Genomic DNA, 19398 nt, shown 5'->3' with positions numbered 1-19398 from the left:
ATGAGCAGCTGAAATAACTATTCTACCAAGACTTTTTTACATTCTTGACCTTTCCATGCACTGAAAAATTTGATGACACCAGAACGCATTTGCAAAGCATTTGAGGGTTACAAGTACCTCCTGATTTTCCATAGAGAAATGTGGGAAAAACTTCCTCTAGCTTTAGTATTGAGAAGACAGCCAGCAGTGGGCCCAGGTGGCCAGGAAGGAATCCAAGCCTGGATCAGGAATAGACTGGCCACCAGGACCAGGGCAGCGATTGCTCCTCTGTACTCAGCACACTGATGAGGCCACACCTCTAGTGCTGTGTTCAGTTCTGGGCCCCACAATTCAGGAAGGGCATTGAGGTGCTGGAGTGAGTCCAGAGAAGGGCAGTGGAGCTGGTGAAGGGTCTGGAGCACAAGTCCTGTGAGGAGCAGCTGAGGGAGCTGGGTGTGTTTAGCTTGGAGAAGAGGCAGCCTGGGAGGGACTTTATCACTCTCTATGAATTCCTGAAAGGAGGCTGTAGCCAGGAGGGGTTGAGCTGGTCTCTTCTCCCAGGTAACAAGTGACAGGACAAGGGGAAATAGCATCAAGCAGTGCTGGAGATTCTGGCTGGACATCAGGAGAAATTTCTTCATTGAAAGGGTAGTTAAGCATTGGAACGGATTGACCAGGGAGGTAGTGGAGTCACCATTTCTGGAAATGTTCAAGAAATGACTGAAATTGGCACTTACTGTTACGATTTTGTTTGCATTGTCCAGTCAAAGTTTGAACTTGATGACCTTGGAGGTCTTTTCCAACTGTAATGATTCTGTAATTTTATAAGATCAAACTAATACACAGATTTGTAGCAGGGTTGCACTGAACAAAGACATAAATCTTTTCTTTTGGGTCTTATCCTTCTGTTACTTAAACAGAAAAGTCCTCAGTGCTTTTGCCATGCCTGTGACTGACAACATGTCAGAGAGAAAATGTGACCTCTGCAGTGCATTCCTCTTGAATAAGGACAAGAAAATCTGATGTAATATTAGTGCCTGAAAATTGAAACCAGATGATTCAGCTACTAGAGAAATTGTGCCTTAGAACAGCATGAATTTTATCTCTGCCTTTCATGTCAATCTTCTTTTGCTATAACATTGTCAATCAGTCAGATCACTCTCATACCTCATTATGTTTCCATGGTGATCCTTTCCTCCAAAGTTAAAAATAGTTGTTCTGATGTTGAAACTTGTAGAGAAAAAGACCATATGTGATTGCCTACCTGCAGTTATGGGCCCTGTATATGTGGAGGTAGGTACCCCAAAAAGGTATCCATTCACATTTTTCTAGTTTTTGTGGCTGAGATAGCACAGTAGCAACTGAGCTAAGCCCCTTTCTCCACTTATTGCCGGTAACTCAAGCCAATATGCATCAGTGAGTTTTTAAACTACACTGTAATCTGTTACATCTTCAAAATTACCCTGATACACAGTTGCAAAGCAACATACTAACAATTGATATGTATGTACTCAATAGCAATTTCTGCACTCAATATTTTATTGCTTTTGCTGAGCTGTGCAGAGATAAAAAGAGATATTAGCTGATGGATCGACTCCATTGATGCAGGATGATATTTGTGACAAGCACATAGAAGAACAGTGTATTTTGTAATGGTGCCTTTTTGGGAAATCAAGGCAACAGGCATGACGAATCTGTAAAAATACCCACTTATCTGCACTCCATGTCTTTCTTCTTAAATGGCTAATGCAGCCTCTAGGTCCAAGGTGTATAGTTTCCACAACAGAGGCTACTAAACATGCTTGTTTATTAAGCGGCAGAAGCTTTAGAAAAATGCAATTCAATGTTTGTTAGGATTCTAAAACATATTTCTTTAAATGTGGAATAGTTTATCTCTGTGTTTTTCATTATGCCTCCCAGAGTTTCACACGGGGTATCCAAAAATGAGGATCATGCAGTCTCTTAGCCTGTAAGTAGAAAGCTGCACCAGCCCAGTTCTCCAAGGCAGCATTCAGATTTATGCACCCTACAGCAGTCAATTCTGGAGTTCTCCTGAGCCCTTCACTGCCTGCTGACTTCTGTGAAGAGGAGCGGTGATCCTACAGATAAGAACCTGTTTCTATGCACAGCCCTGATCATCCCACTGTAGTCTGTCCTCCCTGTGCAAATCAAAAGAAATAGAAAATACAATTAAAAAAAAGGGCAATCTTCCATTTGGTGCTATTTCCTTTCTTCCTGTTTTTCATTCACCTTCCATTCTTCCCCTTGGAAAGCTGGTCTGGATGGCAATTGATACTCTTTGGTACTACCTTGATCACCTCTGAGCTCCAAGGACATAGGAGAGAGGCTCCTTGATCTGCAGCTCCTCAAGTACAACTGACAAATAGCGTGGTGAATACAGCTGTCAAAATTTAGCATGACTACCATGCTCATGCTAACAGACTTTGCTCCAGAAGTTCATAATTTGACTTTTTTTAGCATTTTTCTTTTATCAGAATAGCAAAATAGTATCTTAGCAGTAAGACTGCTTTCAGTAAAACTCAAGAACCTGTGTTGGATTGAGTGATGGTTTATTTATTAATTTATTTATTACTAGGGGAAGAAAAATGGAAAATATAATAAGAAAAGGCAGGCTGGATAGTTTAAATTTGCTCATGTTAAAGCAACAAACATCAGGATTTTGAAACAGGATTCATCAAGTGAGCTAAATTATATATGGCATTTTCTACTTTCCTGATGTGAAGTAGCATGCCTAAGTAAGAACGAAAGGATACTCTCTTTGGAAGCCAGCAAGGCTATTCCTGCTCCCATCTTACTCAGAGAGAAAAGAAAATGCTCTCTCTCCATCTGTAGCAGGATTAGCTCCTTATCTAGTGCCTGTATTTAATTTTCTGGTTCCATAGAAAGAAACCACGGCAACCATTCACTTATCCAGAATAATGTGTAGCAGGCTCTGACATTTACTTGTAAAAGATTGTAAGTATTTCTGAAAGCACAACAGTAATTCTAATAACTCACATTATAAATTGAAGTAAAAGCTTTTAATTATTTTTAAACACTCAAACTCTCAGTAGAAATTGTGGCATTACTGTCAAAAAAATATGAGAAGAGGAAAGGTTACACTTTCCTGAAGGATAACAGAAGACTCTATGAGAGAATCTGTGTTGTTGTTGCTGTGTTACTCCTTTCTGATCTGAGACTAGCTCTGTGCTCACACAATTTGTAGGCAAGAAGACATATTTTTAGGACCACTTGACAGAGATTCACACAAACGTGTCTGTAGAGGAAGCAGTTCAGCTGCTGTACCACGTAACCAAAATGCTGATAGCGCTGGCCTCTTCAGGTTGACACCAGCTAATGGCATTTTATTTTCAAGTGATTTCATCACAGTGAAAGAATAACACTTCTCTGTTTCCTGATGGCATACAAGTGGAAGAAACAGAGCAAATGATCCTAAACTAAACAAATGAATTGAGAAGCCTCAGCTGAACAAAAAAAAAGGGGGATAAGCAATTACACCTTCAGAGAGAAGAGTTATGCTGTAGTGGTTGATCTTGCTGCCTGTTTGCTCTGCGTCAAGGTCTGCTTCGTTCCAGGCTGAGGAAACACACGGAAAGTGAAAGCCACTTTCCTGAAGAATTTACAGTCTGAAAGGACAAGGCAAACAGAGAAAATTGACAGTCTGGGTTGTCATCACCAATCTCTGAATGTTGTGTAATCAAGAGACGGCTGGGTCCTGCCATGGGCAGGATCAGGAGCAGGGTGGGGATCAGCCCTGGGCATATCAGCTCACAGCAGTACACACTGAGCAGGCTCTATAGTGCTGTCAGTGTAAAGGACATTGTGGTCTTCTTTTCTGTACAGTGAGAAAAGTAATATAGGCACAAGTGAATTTCAACTGCAGGCTGAGATGCTCACCATCATTCTCTCCATTCAAAAGAATGGAGAAGGGAATATTAATAACTCCAAAAAATAATTTTGGCTACCTTTTCACTTTTCAATTTCCCAGCTGACTATCCTGGCAGAGCTCTTTGTAGGGCTCTTTATTTTTCTGAAACTGGCTTCATAGATGCTTCTTCTTTTTACTTCTTGTGACCTTCAGCCTTGGTGCAATAATACATCTTTATTGAAAGACAGTTTTACCATTCTCATTCCTCATTCTCTTCCAGCATCCAAAAGGTGAATGCATCCAAAACGAATTGAAATTTCTTTCCCAGTTGGATCTTACAACAGTAATAAATGAGTTACCATCTGCATTTCTAATTAAAAATCCAATTGGTGTAATGTAATGAGGTTTCTAGATGCAATTAGCAACTGCTGGGGGTCTCTTTATAGAACCAGGACTACAATTATGAGGCAAATAGATTCTATCATATGCAATGAGAGGCTTTTTTAAAATTTTCTGTCCTTAGCTGCATGGATTCACAACAGGGAGTTAGACACTTTTAGATACTGTCATCTACTGAAATGCAAAATTCGGGTTAGTACTTGGGTTTTGTGCACAGCTCAGGGCAGTATAAAAGCCGAATAGGGTTCATTGAGCTTTCAAAATCATGCCTAACTTCTGGAGTTTTCCATTTAATGCAGAATCTAAGTCCATATGTTTATGTTTTCATCACAAACATTGCCTTAAGAATAAATAGTGGAGGCATTTACTTTACTCAAAAGTAGAGCTGACAAAAATGGTAGAACTTTCTGAAAAAAAAAGTTTAACTGGTGTTTTAATGGTCGATAAAAATTCAAAAGCCACAAATTAGTCTGAAAGCTATTCAGGGATAGCTTCCTCTTGATCAAAATTTCATAACTTTGTTATAGCAATGACTTATAGGTCAATGATCCTTTACAAATTAGACTTTATAAAGAGTGAGAATGATAGAGAATACATTTAAAAGTCTCTTTCTCTGCCTCCCATTTCTCCAAGTGTAGGTACATACAGAGTTATACTCAAGGGCTCGCATAACAATCTCCTACTGGAGTATTGCCACATGTCTGAAGCATTTCCATTTTTTGGACTCAAATGCTGATGTTTATAAAAGATAGGCACTCAGCAGACAGTGCTACTCTTAGCCAGCAGCACTGTCTTATTCACCACATTCAGTACACTTAAAAGAAAACAAAGATCGTCAGTATGACCCAAAGTGTTGGGTTGCCTGGATTTCAGGTTTCTTGGGAGCAGACCTGAGAAATGTTCTCAGATTTTTTCAGCCTGTTTAGTCATCTGTCTCTCTAAGTATCTGGAGGCACCTCGTGCCTTCTTTCCAGGTCCACCATGTCATCATGACCTTGCAAAACAGGACAAGGCCTGTGTGGGAGAGCTTTCACCTGTACCTGTGAGCCTCTGAGAGCAGTGCTTCCTAATTTCTGACAGGAAAGAGAAGCTAAAGGACACAAATAGCTTAAAGGGCATGTAAGGATTCCATTGCTTCCTTACAACAAAATCAAAATTACTTTAGCTCTAATGATACAGTAACAAAGACAACAGAAACAACTCTAAAAATGTGTTTTAAATGCAAATTTCTGTGTATTCTTTGTCAGAAAACAGAATATTTTATAAACCTTCTAGCTCACCGAAAATCAAAAAAAGACCAACATTTTCCCCGGTTTTTATTTCATTGCCAACATACCTACAGAAGCTTGACATCCCTGGCAAAATTTAATTCTATCAGGTATTTAGTTTTCCTAACCTGATCCCCGACTTCTCAGACAATTTCTTAACATTCCTTCCAAATGACCTGTCCTTACTTCCACACTCTGTAGGCTTTCTTTTTGTGTTTGAGTTTTGACCAGGAACTCCTTGCTTATCCACATAGGCGTCCTGTTATTTTTGCCTTCCTCTTCATTGGGAAGCTCACTCCTGGGCTTAGAGGAGGTGATCCTTGAATATTAAAAGTCTTTCTTGGGCCCCTCTTCCCTCCAGGGCTTTATCCCATGGCACTCGAACAAGTAGATCTCTGAAGATGCCAAAGTCTGCTCTCCTGAAGTCCAGGGTAATGAGATTGCTGTGCACCCTCCTCACAGCCCTCAGGATCTAAGGATCCCTCATTTCATGATCACTGCAGCCAAGGCTGCTCTTGAGCTTCACGTTCTCCACCAGCACCTCCTGGCTGGTGAGAACAAGGTCCAGCACAGACCCTCTCCTCACTGGCTTCTCTACCACGTGGAGAAGGAAGTTATCATCAGTGCATTCCAGGAGAACCCTGGATTGCCTGTGCCTTGCTGTATTGTCCTTTCAACAGATGTCGAGGTGGTTGAAGTCCCCCATGAAGAACAAGGGCTTGTGTACATTGTGTCCATTACAGTCAATTAAACTTATACTAAGCTTGTACTTGTAGTTCAAGCAATTTCTCTGGAGTTCAGCAGTGAGATGACAAGAAGGGACTCCTGGGAGTGTCATTTTATATCTCCTTTGTGCTGAAAGAGAGCAATGCATACAGTGCTTTAATAAGATAGGAGTTATGCCTGATTTTGAGAGCAGGAGCTGTGAGCTGCCCAGCATGCACAGTCATTCAGTCCACGCCTGGATCAACATGCTCCTGGAGCCATGAGCTACATGGTGCCCCGTCACTGCACCAGGAGTCACTTCATCCTTCCTCAGTCCAGCTCTTGAAGATGAGACACTGGGAGGGAAGAAGCAGGCAGTATGAACCCTCAGGTATGGGTTTTTGTTTTATTTTTGCTACTCCATTTCTAACAGTATTTACCTTGACTTTGATTGACTATGTGAAGCTTTCTACCCATCTTCTCTCTCTGATAATCAGCACAACCTCTGCAGTTGCTGACACATCTAAACCACTCTGGTGCACAAATCATACTGCTGGAATACCTCCCAGTCAGCACAATTAAAAGAAGTATCTTGAGCTGTAGGCAAACTACCATGAAGAAAAATTTGGAAAGTGGGGATAAGTTTCCCATAGCAGGAACAACACAGGGAGAGAGGAGGGGCCATCATAGCCATCCTCCATGAAAGAAGCCACCAGCTGGCATCTGGTCCTAATTATACAGAGCTGAATAAGAGTCCTACAAAACCAAATCACATGTTGACAGGTAATGGCCAAGATGGCAAGAGCAGTTACAGCAATCATGTCTGAAGAGGCTCCTGCACTGACTGGTTTCCTTCAAGTCTCAGCAGAAAAAAAAGGGGAAAGAGAGTAATCAGGAGATTATTACCTACTGATTCTTTACTGTCATGAGAGGCTGCTTTGCTTTACAGGGGTAGAAGTGCCCTAATGTGATAAAGATATTTTTTTGTTTTCGGTTTTTAAAAAAATCTTGGATATATATGTCAAAGACTGCCAAAGAAAAAAATGGGAGGGAAAAGAAAATCCAATTTTTCTGACCTTTAGGGCATACACAGCAGTATGGTCAAGTCAGTAAGTGGGGTTTGCCACTAATATTTAAAAGATTGCAGGGTCTAAGTTAGCATTATTGAAATTCAGATGACTTGGTGCTTTTCTGCCTAATCTTGCAATCCTGATTCTGCTTTGATTCAGTTCACTGGGGGGTAAATTTGGGCTCTTGGTCACTAATATGAAGTCAGATATAATATATTGGTTCATATTTTTTTTTCATTTGCCCATTCTTCTTGAGCTAAAAACTCTGATAATATAGAGCTGACATTTGGGAAAAATCTAGAAAATGAATTCCTTTTTATCTCCGGGCTAAGCTGCACCAGTGAATAGAGTACTATAATAAAACCTATTTGTATGCCTGTCATACAAAGACAAACCTTTTCCAAAGGAAATGGATTTGAGTATTTGCAAGAAATGATAAACAGTCAGACAAAAAGGTACTGAATTTCCCTTTGAGATGCATAGAAGAAGTAGGCTTTAGCTTCTCTTTTCAGGGAGGAGGGATTTGTAAGAAAGCCATATCAGCTGAGAGTGTCAGAAATGAGATCTTATCCGGATCTTTGTGGAAAGAAGTAACTTGGAAATATCTTGAGGGGTGTGATTTAGCTATGAACAAAATGTCAGTCCACATTTGTATCAGAAATAAATGAAAAGAGGCGTATTCACTTCTGCTAAAAAGGAACATACTGGATTTCATTTGCACAAAATCCTTGTGCAAAGCTGTGTTAAAATCTCGTCCTCCCTCTGATGTGTAGTTTAATTACTGTGAATAGATTTTGATACAAGACAAAGTGTGGAAATCAAGCCTAATTTTAAAGTGCTGCCACTATCCTGACTCTCACATGAAGCTAAAGTTTATTATAATTTTCTTTATTATGCCATATATTATAATATTGCTGACAAAACAGCTACACAGGCAGAGCCGGGGGGTTCCTGGCCACCTCGGACAGCCTGGGTGACACAGCCCTGTGGCCCTGCTGCCTGGGTGACACAGCTCTGTGACTACTTCCTGGGTGACACTGAGCCCTGCATCCCCACTGCCTGGGTGACACAGCCCCATGACCTGCTGCCATGTCCTCTATAGCGAGCGTGCCAGGCTGCTGGCTGCTGTCTTGCTCCTGAGATGAATCTCCATCATGAAAAAGGTGGCACAGGTGTGCCATGGAGGCTGAGGCATCCCATCACATTTAAGGTAATTTTGGAGAGGTTACATGGGGGAAATTTGTCTCAGAGAAGCCTTTTCCACATGGTGTTGCTGAATTTGTTTGTGTCAGCAATTAAATGACATCTGAGCCCCTTGGAGAGGCATGTCCTATGCTAAGAAAGGTGTGTTGAGGCATGTGAAAGCAGATATATGCAGTCAGCTGAGGAATTTGGACTTGTGTGTTACGGAGAAGAGATAGGTAAGTTCTGTAGCTGCTTTTCTGTTCAGGGCATTTGTGGGATTTCAAGCAATTGCTGTAATTCCAGCTCTAATTAATATATTTTCCAAAACCATTTAATTATTGGCTAAATGTAGCTGAAGGATACTGTTATATTCAAGTCTAGAACAGAGAAATTAAGGCAACTACTGCCTGAAAAATGTCATGGTGGGTTAATGCATAATGATGGTAATTTTACTAAATGAAGAATGTTTGAGTGCTTACCAAGCTTAATTAAACTTTGCAGCACTCCTAAGACAGAAATATTGTTATGGTAATTTTAGCAGGTAGGTAAATGGCTCATCCTGGCAGATGAAGGTTGGGTAATTTACTCAAGGTCACATATCAAGCTTGTAGTATAGCCAAAGTAGAGCCTATTACCTTGACTCCTAAGCTGACTTCCAGTCTTCAAATAATACTCTCTTTCCTAACGTTTCAGCTTTTTTTTTTTCTGTATAGAAACTGGCTTTTGTTCATAGACCTGATTGTTGATAAATTCCAGTATCCTCGAAGGACATACATCTCTAATCTTCGCCAGTAATTCTCACCAATGTGGCAATTTGCTAAAAAGTGAAGGATGAGAGGACAAAGAGAAGGACAACATGAAGAAAGAAGAGGCAAAAGTTAATAAAGGAGAGTGGAATGAAAGGAACTAGGGGCAGAAGTAAATCATGGCATACCATTGAAACACAAAGGAGTCAAGAAGAAATGAAAGGTCAAAAGAAAAGTGAAAGAAACAGGATAAAATAATGAAATGGAAAAGGACATTATCAGGAATTAGCAGACAGAAAATTGTGAGTGAAATCAAAATGCTGTAAGAATTGAGGTGCATTTAGTGGAAATGTATTAAAAGTAATAATCTACTCTCTCTCCTACATTATTCTGTTTACATGCCAGGAAATTCCTTACATCCTCAATCTATTAAGTGGTACTGTACACAGAGACAGAAAAAAACCTGCTGCCTCTGAGTAAGGATGAAAAACAGCAGAATTCCTGCAGAGTAACTCTAAAATGGTAATAAGGGCAGACTATAGAAGGAATTCCTACTGAGATCATTTGATTAACTTTGATATTATATAAATGGAGAGCTTAGATTAAACCAGTAATTTCTTCCTTTTTCCCCTATCCTTTTATATTACAGTAATGCAAATAACTAGTAGAAATATATAAATGTAGGTGGTTATTTGTTTTGTTTTTTAACTTTCAGTCTTGCTTCCTTAAATTTGCAAGTAAGTTATCTTTCGCATTGAAAGCAAGAGTAGTTCAAGATACTGCTAAAAATGAATAGATGGGAAATTCAAAGACAAAGCCCCATGGCTTATCTGACAGCCATGTCATTCCTAAACCAATTAGGAAATCAAAGCGTTTAACGTATAGAAGGAGAAGAGCATTTAATGTGTGGAGAGCAAACCAACAGCTCTTGATCCCCAGCTATTTCTCCTAACATGCACAGTGTGCATCTGGGAGGTTGCAGGATGGGATGCTGTTCTCTTCCCAGTACTGTTGCTAAGTCTCATGCATTATTTAGTAAGTGCAGAAAAAGTACTGAGGTGCTTGGGACAATGGTTTTAATCTGTAAGAAAAATCTTATACCCATCTCTGTGGTTCCTTCCATGCAGACTTCTTCCCAGAGATACTGAAAAACATCTTCCCCTCTCTGTAGCCAAATCTTTCTCAAAGATGTAGTCCCACCAAGATTTCTATCAGAAATAGCTGACTGCCAGCAAAACAGATTCTCTCATGAGAAACATCTTTTTTTGCTTCATTGGTTGCCTTGCTCAGACTTCCCGACATGATTTGCCCATGGAGGCCACGTGCATGGACACAGTGGTGATAAGTACAGATAGAATTGGTTTGCAGTGCTCACACTGTTTCTAGACAGAAAAGCTCTTTGAACCTTGCATATTCAAAGTTTACATGTTGTGACATACCATATAATTCGACTAGTTTTCACCAAATCTTTGGTCAGATGAAAAATATCTTTACAAAGGTGACTGCTTATTGTCTGTGGAATGACATTTTCAAGTTTAAAATGTGTGGCTACAGCACTTGCGACTGGGTGGAAATGGTAGAAATGCAGCCATAGTGAATTTACTTCTTATCTGAGTGAATATTTACACAAGGGGTTTTGTTTACAGCTCACCAAAGCACAACCAACCCTCATGATTCAGTTAATCAAACAACTGTTAATGGCTTGAGGTTAAGGGCAGGGTTTTTGCCTTAACCTCCTGAACTGATGGCACGTCCTGGCCACTAAAGAATATATAGATGCAGTCACACGCCACAGAACCTGATTTAAAAATTCTCCAAAGAAACTTAATAATGTGCTATTCATTGACCCATTTTGTATTTGCTACAGTTTTCACTTGGGAATGTGAAATCAGTGGAGTAGTAGCTTTGTTAACTGCCTGTTCTGGCACAGTTAGGTAATCAGAAGTATCATTGCCAGTGGCTATTTACCACATTTTCTAACTTTTGATTAACTATTTCTAATTATTTTTACTCAGTATTAGTTATTATTTCCATGACTTAGAAATGGGAATTGCTAACACTTTGATAAAGGGATTGAAAGTCTTTAACTCGGGGAAAAGGATCATTGCAGAGTTCTGTTTTGTAGCTTTTCTTGCTGTGGCGACTAACTCTCTACAATTGCTGTCTTTTTAAAAGCATGGTCAATGACCAGTGCAGGAAAGACAGGTAGATAATTTAGTTCCAGTTTAATCCAGGCTGTTTTTCTAGTGGCCAGGTGGAAATCACAGTGCAGTGAATTAATCCAGCTCCTGGTCTTCAGGATCAGAGAATCCATTTCTTCAGCATCTCCCTTCTTGATCAACACATCTGGAATATAGAAGGTGAGCTCTGGATTTGGCATCTTCATGGACCAGACAATAACGCTGACCAGCAATAACGTAGGCACACACACTGCATCTCTCTAAAAATGACTTATATGAGCAATCATTCTCCTCCCAGTGTTTGAACAACAAAATTATTAGAGATTTCCCTCCACAGTTCCTCTTTGCTACTCAGAAAAGGAGCCTAGGTTAAATGTTGCACCTCAGTCTGTAGTCAAGTGTCCTGGCCTGTAACGTTAAGAAAATTTAACACTTGTGGAAATTCTGTACACTTTATGGCCAAGTGCTCTCAGCTCTCATGAAGGAAGCCAGAATCTGTAGTCTGTCACCTGAAGCAAACCTGCTCATTGCAGTCAGGCTTGTAAGCTACTTTCCTCAAGATGCCATAAAGTCACGCAGATGTCTGGTGCCAAAATCTCTGAATCTGCCATGTAATCCCTTCTTCACATTGTGATACCATTATCACAGAGACACACAGCAAAATTAGTAGTGGAGCATAGGCATAACATTAACCATTTTATCTATGGTCACAGACAAGAATAAGGAAATTTGAGAAAAGGAAGAAAGGATGAGTGTTGTTTTCCAGAACTGCTTGTTAAAGGAATATTTTGATCAAAATATGATTTTCATATTTTGATGTGGGATACCCACATTTAGTGTGAAACTCTGCCAGAGTAAAAAACTTTATTCCAAATCAAGAAAATTAATCCTAAGAAATTTTTAAATTTCCTGTGGAACAAGTGGTTCAGATGCTCATTGTGCTGGAAACATTTGGCCTGTATTTCATGAAGGAAACTGAGACAACTTTCTCCTAAGGATTCCTGGTCTGCATCCCCATTTCCAAGGGCTTTCCTGCTGTTCCCCAGGAGTTTGAGTCAGTTGAGGGAGCCTCATCTAAGACAGGTCAGTCACTGAAAGCTTGAGTTTATTTTCCCAGAGCTTTTTGGATTGCTGATTCCTTGCCACAAGGGTGACCAGATACCACACCAAGGGCTCAATAGGTTCTGTGGCTTGCCGCTGTCTTGGGTGGATTTTTTTCCCACTGGAAAAACTGTGGCTTGCAGAGATTATGACATCTTGGTTTCATACCCTAAAGGCTAGAAAATGTCTCCAGTTTTTGAGGAAGTCAGCAATGCTGAGATGTCCTGTAGCTACAGCTCCTGGATGATGTAAGGTTTCCAGACAGTTGATCCAGTCTGGAAGGGATCACAGTAGGGAGAAAGTAGGGTGACCCAGAGGCCAGTGGGTGTAGGGTGACCCAAGGACCCATAGAAGAAGTGCAGGGACGAGTGCTGAGGCTGCAGATAATGCAAGTCCACACACCACATCAGTCGATACTTGTCATTCTGGAAAATTTCACTGAAAATGAGACATTTTCTGAGATAAAGTAGCATTTTTTCCTGACTTCACAGTATAACATAATTTTCTCTGATGTGATTTTAGTAAGTCTTATTATTACATTATCTTCAGTCCCACGATCATGCCCAGATTAAATCATTCTTAACAGTTTTATAAAGCACAGAACAAACAAACATGACAGAACTTGATTCAAAGCATTTTCTCTGAAAGCCATTTTAGATAAAAAAATAGAGGCTTGTAAAAATAAAAGCTCAGATCTGGTTTCAGCAGATGTCTATAAATCCAGAATAAGTATACCAAAAGCAATGGGGTTATTTAGGCTTTTTTTTTTTGCCACTGATGATTAGTGTTATACAATATTTTTATTCCCTCAGCAGATCCCTTCTAAATCAAGGGAGACATTTAAAGGCAGCTACTTTAATATTCTGAAGGCAAAAGTTTTTGTATAAATCCACATTCACTTGAATGTTTACAACATTTTTTCCTTTTTACAAGCATTCTGGTAAACACAAATGTTTGTGGAATGCAGCTGAGAGGCTTAACGAATACCAATAAAGCCAATTCAGTTTTTATTCAAAGGAATAGTCTTACATTCTTGTTAAAATATTCTCGGACATTGGTTGCTGTGTTTAACAAGTTTTGGGGATGACTGGATTAGACATTGTTAGAACTAGTATATTTTTCAACACTATAAAAATTTGTTTTTTTCCAAACAGCTACATGAAATAGCAAAAATTTCAACATTTCAGAAGCATTCAGAACCTCTGGGTGCTTCTGGTGAAAATCTGAAGCTGCAGATCAGTTTACATCCAACTGCTATAGTTACACCTCCTCTCACACAAGCAACAGGGAAAATCTTGTCCTAGCCCATGTGGCTGGTTTAAAGTTCCAAGCTCCATATTTCAGTGCTGTCATAAGCACCCTGCAGGATAACGGAGCAGGCACATCACTGGGTCACATGGTCCAGTGGGGAAGGACGTGGCACTGCTTGCTGGGGCAGCTCAGGTCTGTGATGTTAAACGTGCTGTGTGTGTAAATGGGCCAGGTCAACAAGGGCAGCTACAGGAGCACTTTCACCTGCAGTGTCTACTAATTAGCAGGCTCTTCTTGTACTGTAATATCTGTCTGATATTTGTGAAGGAGGTTGAGCTGTATGGCAAAAGGGCACCTACACCATACATTTTAACGGGATCATTTGTGGTCTTCCTATTCAGCCAGTCTGCCTGAAGGAGCTCCATTCAATATCTTCCATGAGAACAGAGTGTCCACAGGCACCTTGGGGCAGCTGAAGCTGCTGCTTTGTCTACTTAGAAAGGTAAGGAAAAGAAAACAAACTCTGAAGGAGAGAGCTAAGGATTTAGCCTTCCTGACCTATTCTGTAAACACCTGGGACAGAAACACAGGAGAGGTTCTGTTGTGAGCCTGCATGGGTCAGGTCTTACTGAAAGCAGTGGCTGCTTTGCCAGATCCTTTCCAGATAGCACAGCAAAGGTTCTCAGTGGGCTGGGATAGCCTGTGAATGTGAAAGGTCTGGTTTAGCCATCTTCATGGGAATTATACCCTCTCCGCTCCTTTTCCACACACAGAAATGTGTTCCAGCCCTCAGTTTGTTCCAGCCTGGTGTCATTTGTGCTTCAGGCTGAGACTCCTGAGAGCTACGTGGAGCACTGAAGTGGCTCCAAAGAGGCCATGAAGATGAATGTATAGATTTGGTGATAAACAACCATTCCTAAATCTCCAAGGGAGTTTCATCTACTGTTTACTGGAGTCTGCACAGCCTTTAAACTGGGGTCACTGAACTCCTTAAGACAGATTTATTTCATGGAAGAAATGATTTTAAATGAAAATTATTAAATAGGCACAAACAAATGTGGCACTTCTAGGAATGAGCTTTCACACCAGAAACCAGCCTCTGGTTTCTGGTGTGAAAGTGGTACTTTTATCCATCCAGAAAATAGAAATAGCTTTTGTATAAAATTAAAATGAATGAAACCAGCTTGAGTATTAAACAGCAAGCAGTCACAATAAACTGCTTGTCCATAGCCTGATGTATTTACTAAAAGCACATTCAAGAGAAACATGAGCTACTTAGAAGCAATTTACAAACAGGAAAGCAGAGGAAATTGGCTAGATAATTTATTCCCCAGGAAGTATTTGTGTGATTTTATAAACAAGGCACCCAGCAGAAAGGCACTGTCATATCCTACCTGCTTGTGACTTAAATACTGGTGTCTTTCAGCATATTTGTTGAGTTAGTGCCAGGTGCTTGTTAATGCAATTGTCAAGTGAAGATATAATTTTAGGATTTTTTCCTGTGAAAGAAGACAGAAAACCCCTTAAAACCCCAACTGAATGTGAATGAAACTTCATACACAGGCACAAACACATGTGGAGAGCTGAGCTGCTTATAGTAGGATGTAGGCTGTTGAGACACTCAGAGGAGATACGAAGTTTTCATCTTTGTGTGAGTGTCCAAACTTTGTATGTTCATGATTCTCCCTGTCATTCAGTGCTCCCTCAACGAGATCCTGCAACACCCAGGACTGTTTTGTTCTTTGCTGGCTTCTTTTTCCAAGCTCTTCTTCTGAACACTATTGCTGGGAAATAGGAATTAGTCAGAAGGAAACATCTCTCTCTCCATCCAGCAGCACCCCACACCAAACTGTGCTTGCAGCAGTTGAAAAAGTGAAGTAGGAGATAAAGCAGAACTGGAATGTGTTGGGGCAAAGCTAGATCGTACTCTGGATCTCCCACCTTTTAGGTATACCCTTTTTCTGCATCTTTATAACTCATAACAGGAACAGAGATTGAATGCAACTGTGATCAGCGTGGTAATGTCCCTGTTCAGAGTCAGGTCTCTGGGTTTCTTACTCTCCAGGATAAACACAGGCACAAAGGAGTTGAACTGCAATAACATCTAGTGAGAGAAACCCCAGCCAGATTTGATCCTTTGAATTTCTGCTTTTAGTAGCAACATACTTATCAGTAACCAGTGACACTATCCTGACAGCCTGGGAGGGAGACTTGCTTCAGCTGAAGGAGTAGGGGCAAGGAAGGGAGCAGAAATCAGCTCACCCAGTGAGATGCTTTCTGCTCCAGCTACTCAACCACACATCTTGTTACATGCTAGCCTTTAAACATGACTTAGAAGTAATTGTTCAGCACTGCAGAAGAATGGCTGTGTACCCCACCATTAATGATTAGCTAAATTTTGCATGAATTAGTTGACTTCCTGCAATTACGTCTGCTCTTCCCCACCAGGCAGCCATGGTGTTCTGCTTTCCAAAGACAGCGGATTGGCAGCTTGCTGACCCCAAATGCCTGTGAGCTGCAAGGTGCTCATTCCATTTTCTGCACCAGTCACTAGGCTGAGGCATCTGAATTCCAGCAGACACAGGATGGTTTATGGTTTGCTGTCTGCACCAGATGCTTAGCAGGAGGGACAAAGTGAGTGGAGAGCATGTGAGAGAGGAATGTGTTTGCCTTGCCAAGCTGACAATCAGTGTAAAGGAGTGGTATGGCTGTGATCAGAGAAGTGACCCTGTTTAAGAAAAATTACTTGGTGTTTTTTATTTATTCCGCTTCCATACTCTCCACCTGTGGAGTACTCCATTGGACCAGGCAAAGTGCTTTGCAAAATTGTAATTAATCCCTGCATCTGGAAAATTAAAGTGCTTCTTGCTATGCACTTCACTGATAAGGGTGAAGCATCTGCAGCTGGAGCTTGCCTGGCGCTTTTGTTGATCCATGACACAGTGCTGAGGACAGGCACTGTGCTGCAGCCATCCTGCCTCTGCTGGCTTGACTCCTGTTATTGTGTTTTATTTCCATTTAAGCAGAGTGCTGTGACTCAGAAAGCATTCAGGAGGGATGTGAAAGCAGCAAGGTACTGAGTGCATAGACATGGCTATACTTTGCTGCTCAGTGTGCTGACACTTTGCAGTGTCAACTGCTACTCTGAGGACTGACTATTGTAGAAAAAACACTTTGTACTTGGACACCAATGAAACTGCTGTCTGACATGGCAAAATAAGGGACAGGAGAGCTCTGGAATAAAGGTTTAGACTCAGCAAGGCCACTGGTCCCAGCTCCAGCATGGTCAACAGTGCCAGTTCACAACACAGAGCCACTAGGCAAAGAACAGAAATGCCCAAAGAGCACAGATGGGCTAGCTACTTCCATAGAAAATCCCATACCAGGAGCATATACCTAAAACTTTTGCCTGGAAAGAGGATACCAGAATGTAAAAATGTCTGTAGAAATACTGGGAATTTGGGGAAGCAAGATGACATGTTCATGAAGGACAATCAAGAGGGTGAATAGCCACGCAGGGAGGAGCTGTGATACTCCCTAGGGTGGAGAACTGGGATTTGACTCTGGACCTGGTCCCAAGGAGAGGGGAAATGGGAATCAACCATGTGTCTGCTTCTTCAAGGGAGGAGTTTTCTGTTACATTTTCCAACAGCATACTAACTTCTGTTTGAAATTACACACTGAACATGGGATTCCAGATGCTTGATTACGCACCTCATTAAACTCAGCAGGTCTTTGGTAACATAGCCTTCTGCCTTCAGCCCTCACCGTTTCCGCAGTAAGGTGAAGACATCCTGTACTCCACATGCCAAAGAATACAGCCATCATAGACTCACTGGGCAAGGAACTTTGGAAATAGAGCAGTGCTACTCCTCATGGTCTTTGCACTCCTATGGAGTTTCTGAAGAGCTGTGGCAGAGCACGAGCCAGAGCACGAGCCAGAGCACGAGCCTCCGAAGACAATATATATGTGCAGTGATGTTGCCATGCTGGCATGGCTTGTTTGCTCCTCCACACTGCTTTTGATGTTATCAGTTCTTCGTCCTTTTATGCACTGTCTGTACTGAAGTGAGCCTTCTGCTCTGGGGGAGCCCACAAGGGCTGCAAATCCTGGAGAACAGAAACAAATGCTACCCTGAAACACATCCTGCCTCCTCTTGGCTCTTCATGCTACCTCCAGAAAGACCCCAGTAGATGTTTGCCTACCTCTGACATCCCAGACACCTGGAGGGGGCTGATCCAGAGACAGCAGCTTTTCATTATTTACTGGCCTTCACTGACTGATGCTGTGAATGCAGAGACACCTTTGCAAGCCAAATACAATCAAATGAGATGGTAAAGCTGGATTCTTAATTGCCCTGTCTGACAGGCTGAAAGGAGAAAGTTTCAAAAGGTATGTGCAAAGAGAAGAATTCATACTTACTTCTTCAGGTCTTATCTACAAATGTAACCTCACAGAACCCTGACAACTGTACTGACCAAACCTTGAACAGACATGAAGCCCACCAAAGCACAAGACTGGGAAGAAAATGTAATTTCAGCTCTCCAAAGAAGTATAGCTTTATATTAAGCAATAAACCTTAAATAATAGACTTTGTCTTTCAGCCAGATCACCTTCAGTGCTGGGGTCCCAGCAATTTGGAATACAGTCCATCACCTAACAAAGCCAGCACTGAGACCCACAGGCCCAAATTAGAGAGCTTCATTTGATGACTCAACTGATTTCAGAGCTGAGCTCCTGGGGGTTGCCTCTGTAGCTGCTGTGGACAGGTGGCTGCACAAGGACGTTCAGCCCGGAGGTGTGCAGGACCTCCTGCTGCTCTGCTCTTGGCAGAGACAGCCCAAAGAGCTCGAGTGCTAACTCAGATCCACCAGCAAAATAGATAGCAGTGAAAGTGCAGGCGAATTTTAGGAGTGATAAGAGCTCAATCAGAATGAAAATTATTGCTATCAAGGGGGTTGCTCAAAAACCTTCCTGATGCAAGTTCTGTTGCCCTGTCTCTGAGTAAGTCACGTTCTGTTGGCAGAGGGGAAAAAAATCTGCCTGCCATTAAAATAAATAACTAGAGGAAAAAAGGACTATTAATGAAAATTGCATCACAATAATGAAGCCTCCAGATCATGAAAACTTACTGAGTTAGAGAAAAATGCAGTCTGCTGGAGTCTGTGCTGTTGTTGACCCTTGAGACCCACCAGTTGTTCTTGTCACCCGCTGGTCCCTTTGGCACAGCCACAGGTCAGAGGCTGAGGGGAGACTTTTCCCTGTCCCTTCCTTGGGCTAGCATTGCCTGGCCCTGACCCCAAAATTTGCCAATGTCCAGCCAGTCAGTGACACCCCAAAGCACCCTAAAGAGAAAAACATGCTGCTTCTCTGCTTCTTGCCTGCTTTCCATCAGCAAATGCTCTCAAAAGTTATGAGGTGACAGTTGAAAAATGTTGCTGCAAATAACATTGAAGATCAACATACCTTTGAGTATGCATTATTTTCTACATATATTGCTCAATTTTATATGTGGGTATAACTGTAAGATTACATTTGTGTTTTGGTATGTGCATGGATTTCAAAGGCTTGTCTAAGAGTAGATACCAAACACAAAATCTCACAAGCAAATCTTCATGCAGAAA

General features: G+C 41.3%; 1 long non-coding RNA gene across 2 annotated transcripts; it reads left to right on the top strand.

Annotated features, from left to right (window-relative positions):
* The first annotated feature begins 8565 nt into the window (after positions 1 to 8565).
* Positions 8566 to 18684, top strand: LOC146442265 (uncharacterized). 2 transcript variants are annotated; one of them, XR_014850209.1, is made up of 4 exons: positions 8566 to 8654; positions 9209 to 11601; positions 14175 to 14275; positions 16222 to 18684. It is a non-coding gene; the product is annotated as an uncharacterized LOC146442265 (long non-coding RNA). The 2 variants fall into 2 exon arrangements; XR_014850208.1 differs by having other exon boundaries at positions 14175 to 18684.
* Positions 18685 to 19398: the final 714 nt, after the last annotated feature.

This window comes from Lichenostomus cassidix, chromosome 2 (assembly GCF_008360975.1).
Source record: "Lichenostomus cassidix isolate B80296 chromosome 2, HeHo_3.0, whole genome shotgun sequence".
Taxonomy (NCBI): Eukaryota; Metazoa; Chordata; class Aves; order Passeriformes; family Meliphagidae; genus Lichenostomus; species Lichenostomus cassidix.
The sequence above is the reverse complement of the archived record's forward strand: the minus strand, read 5'-3'. Positions and strand labels throughout refer to the sequence as shown.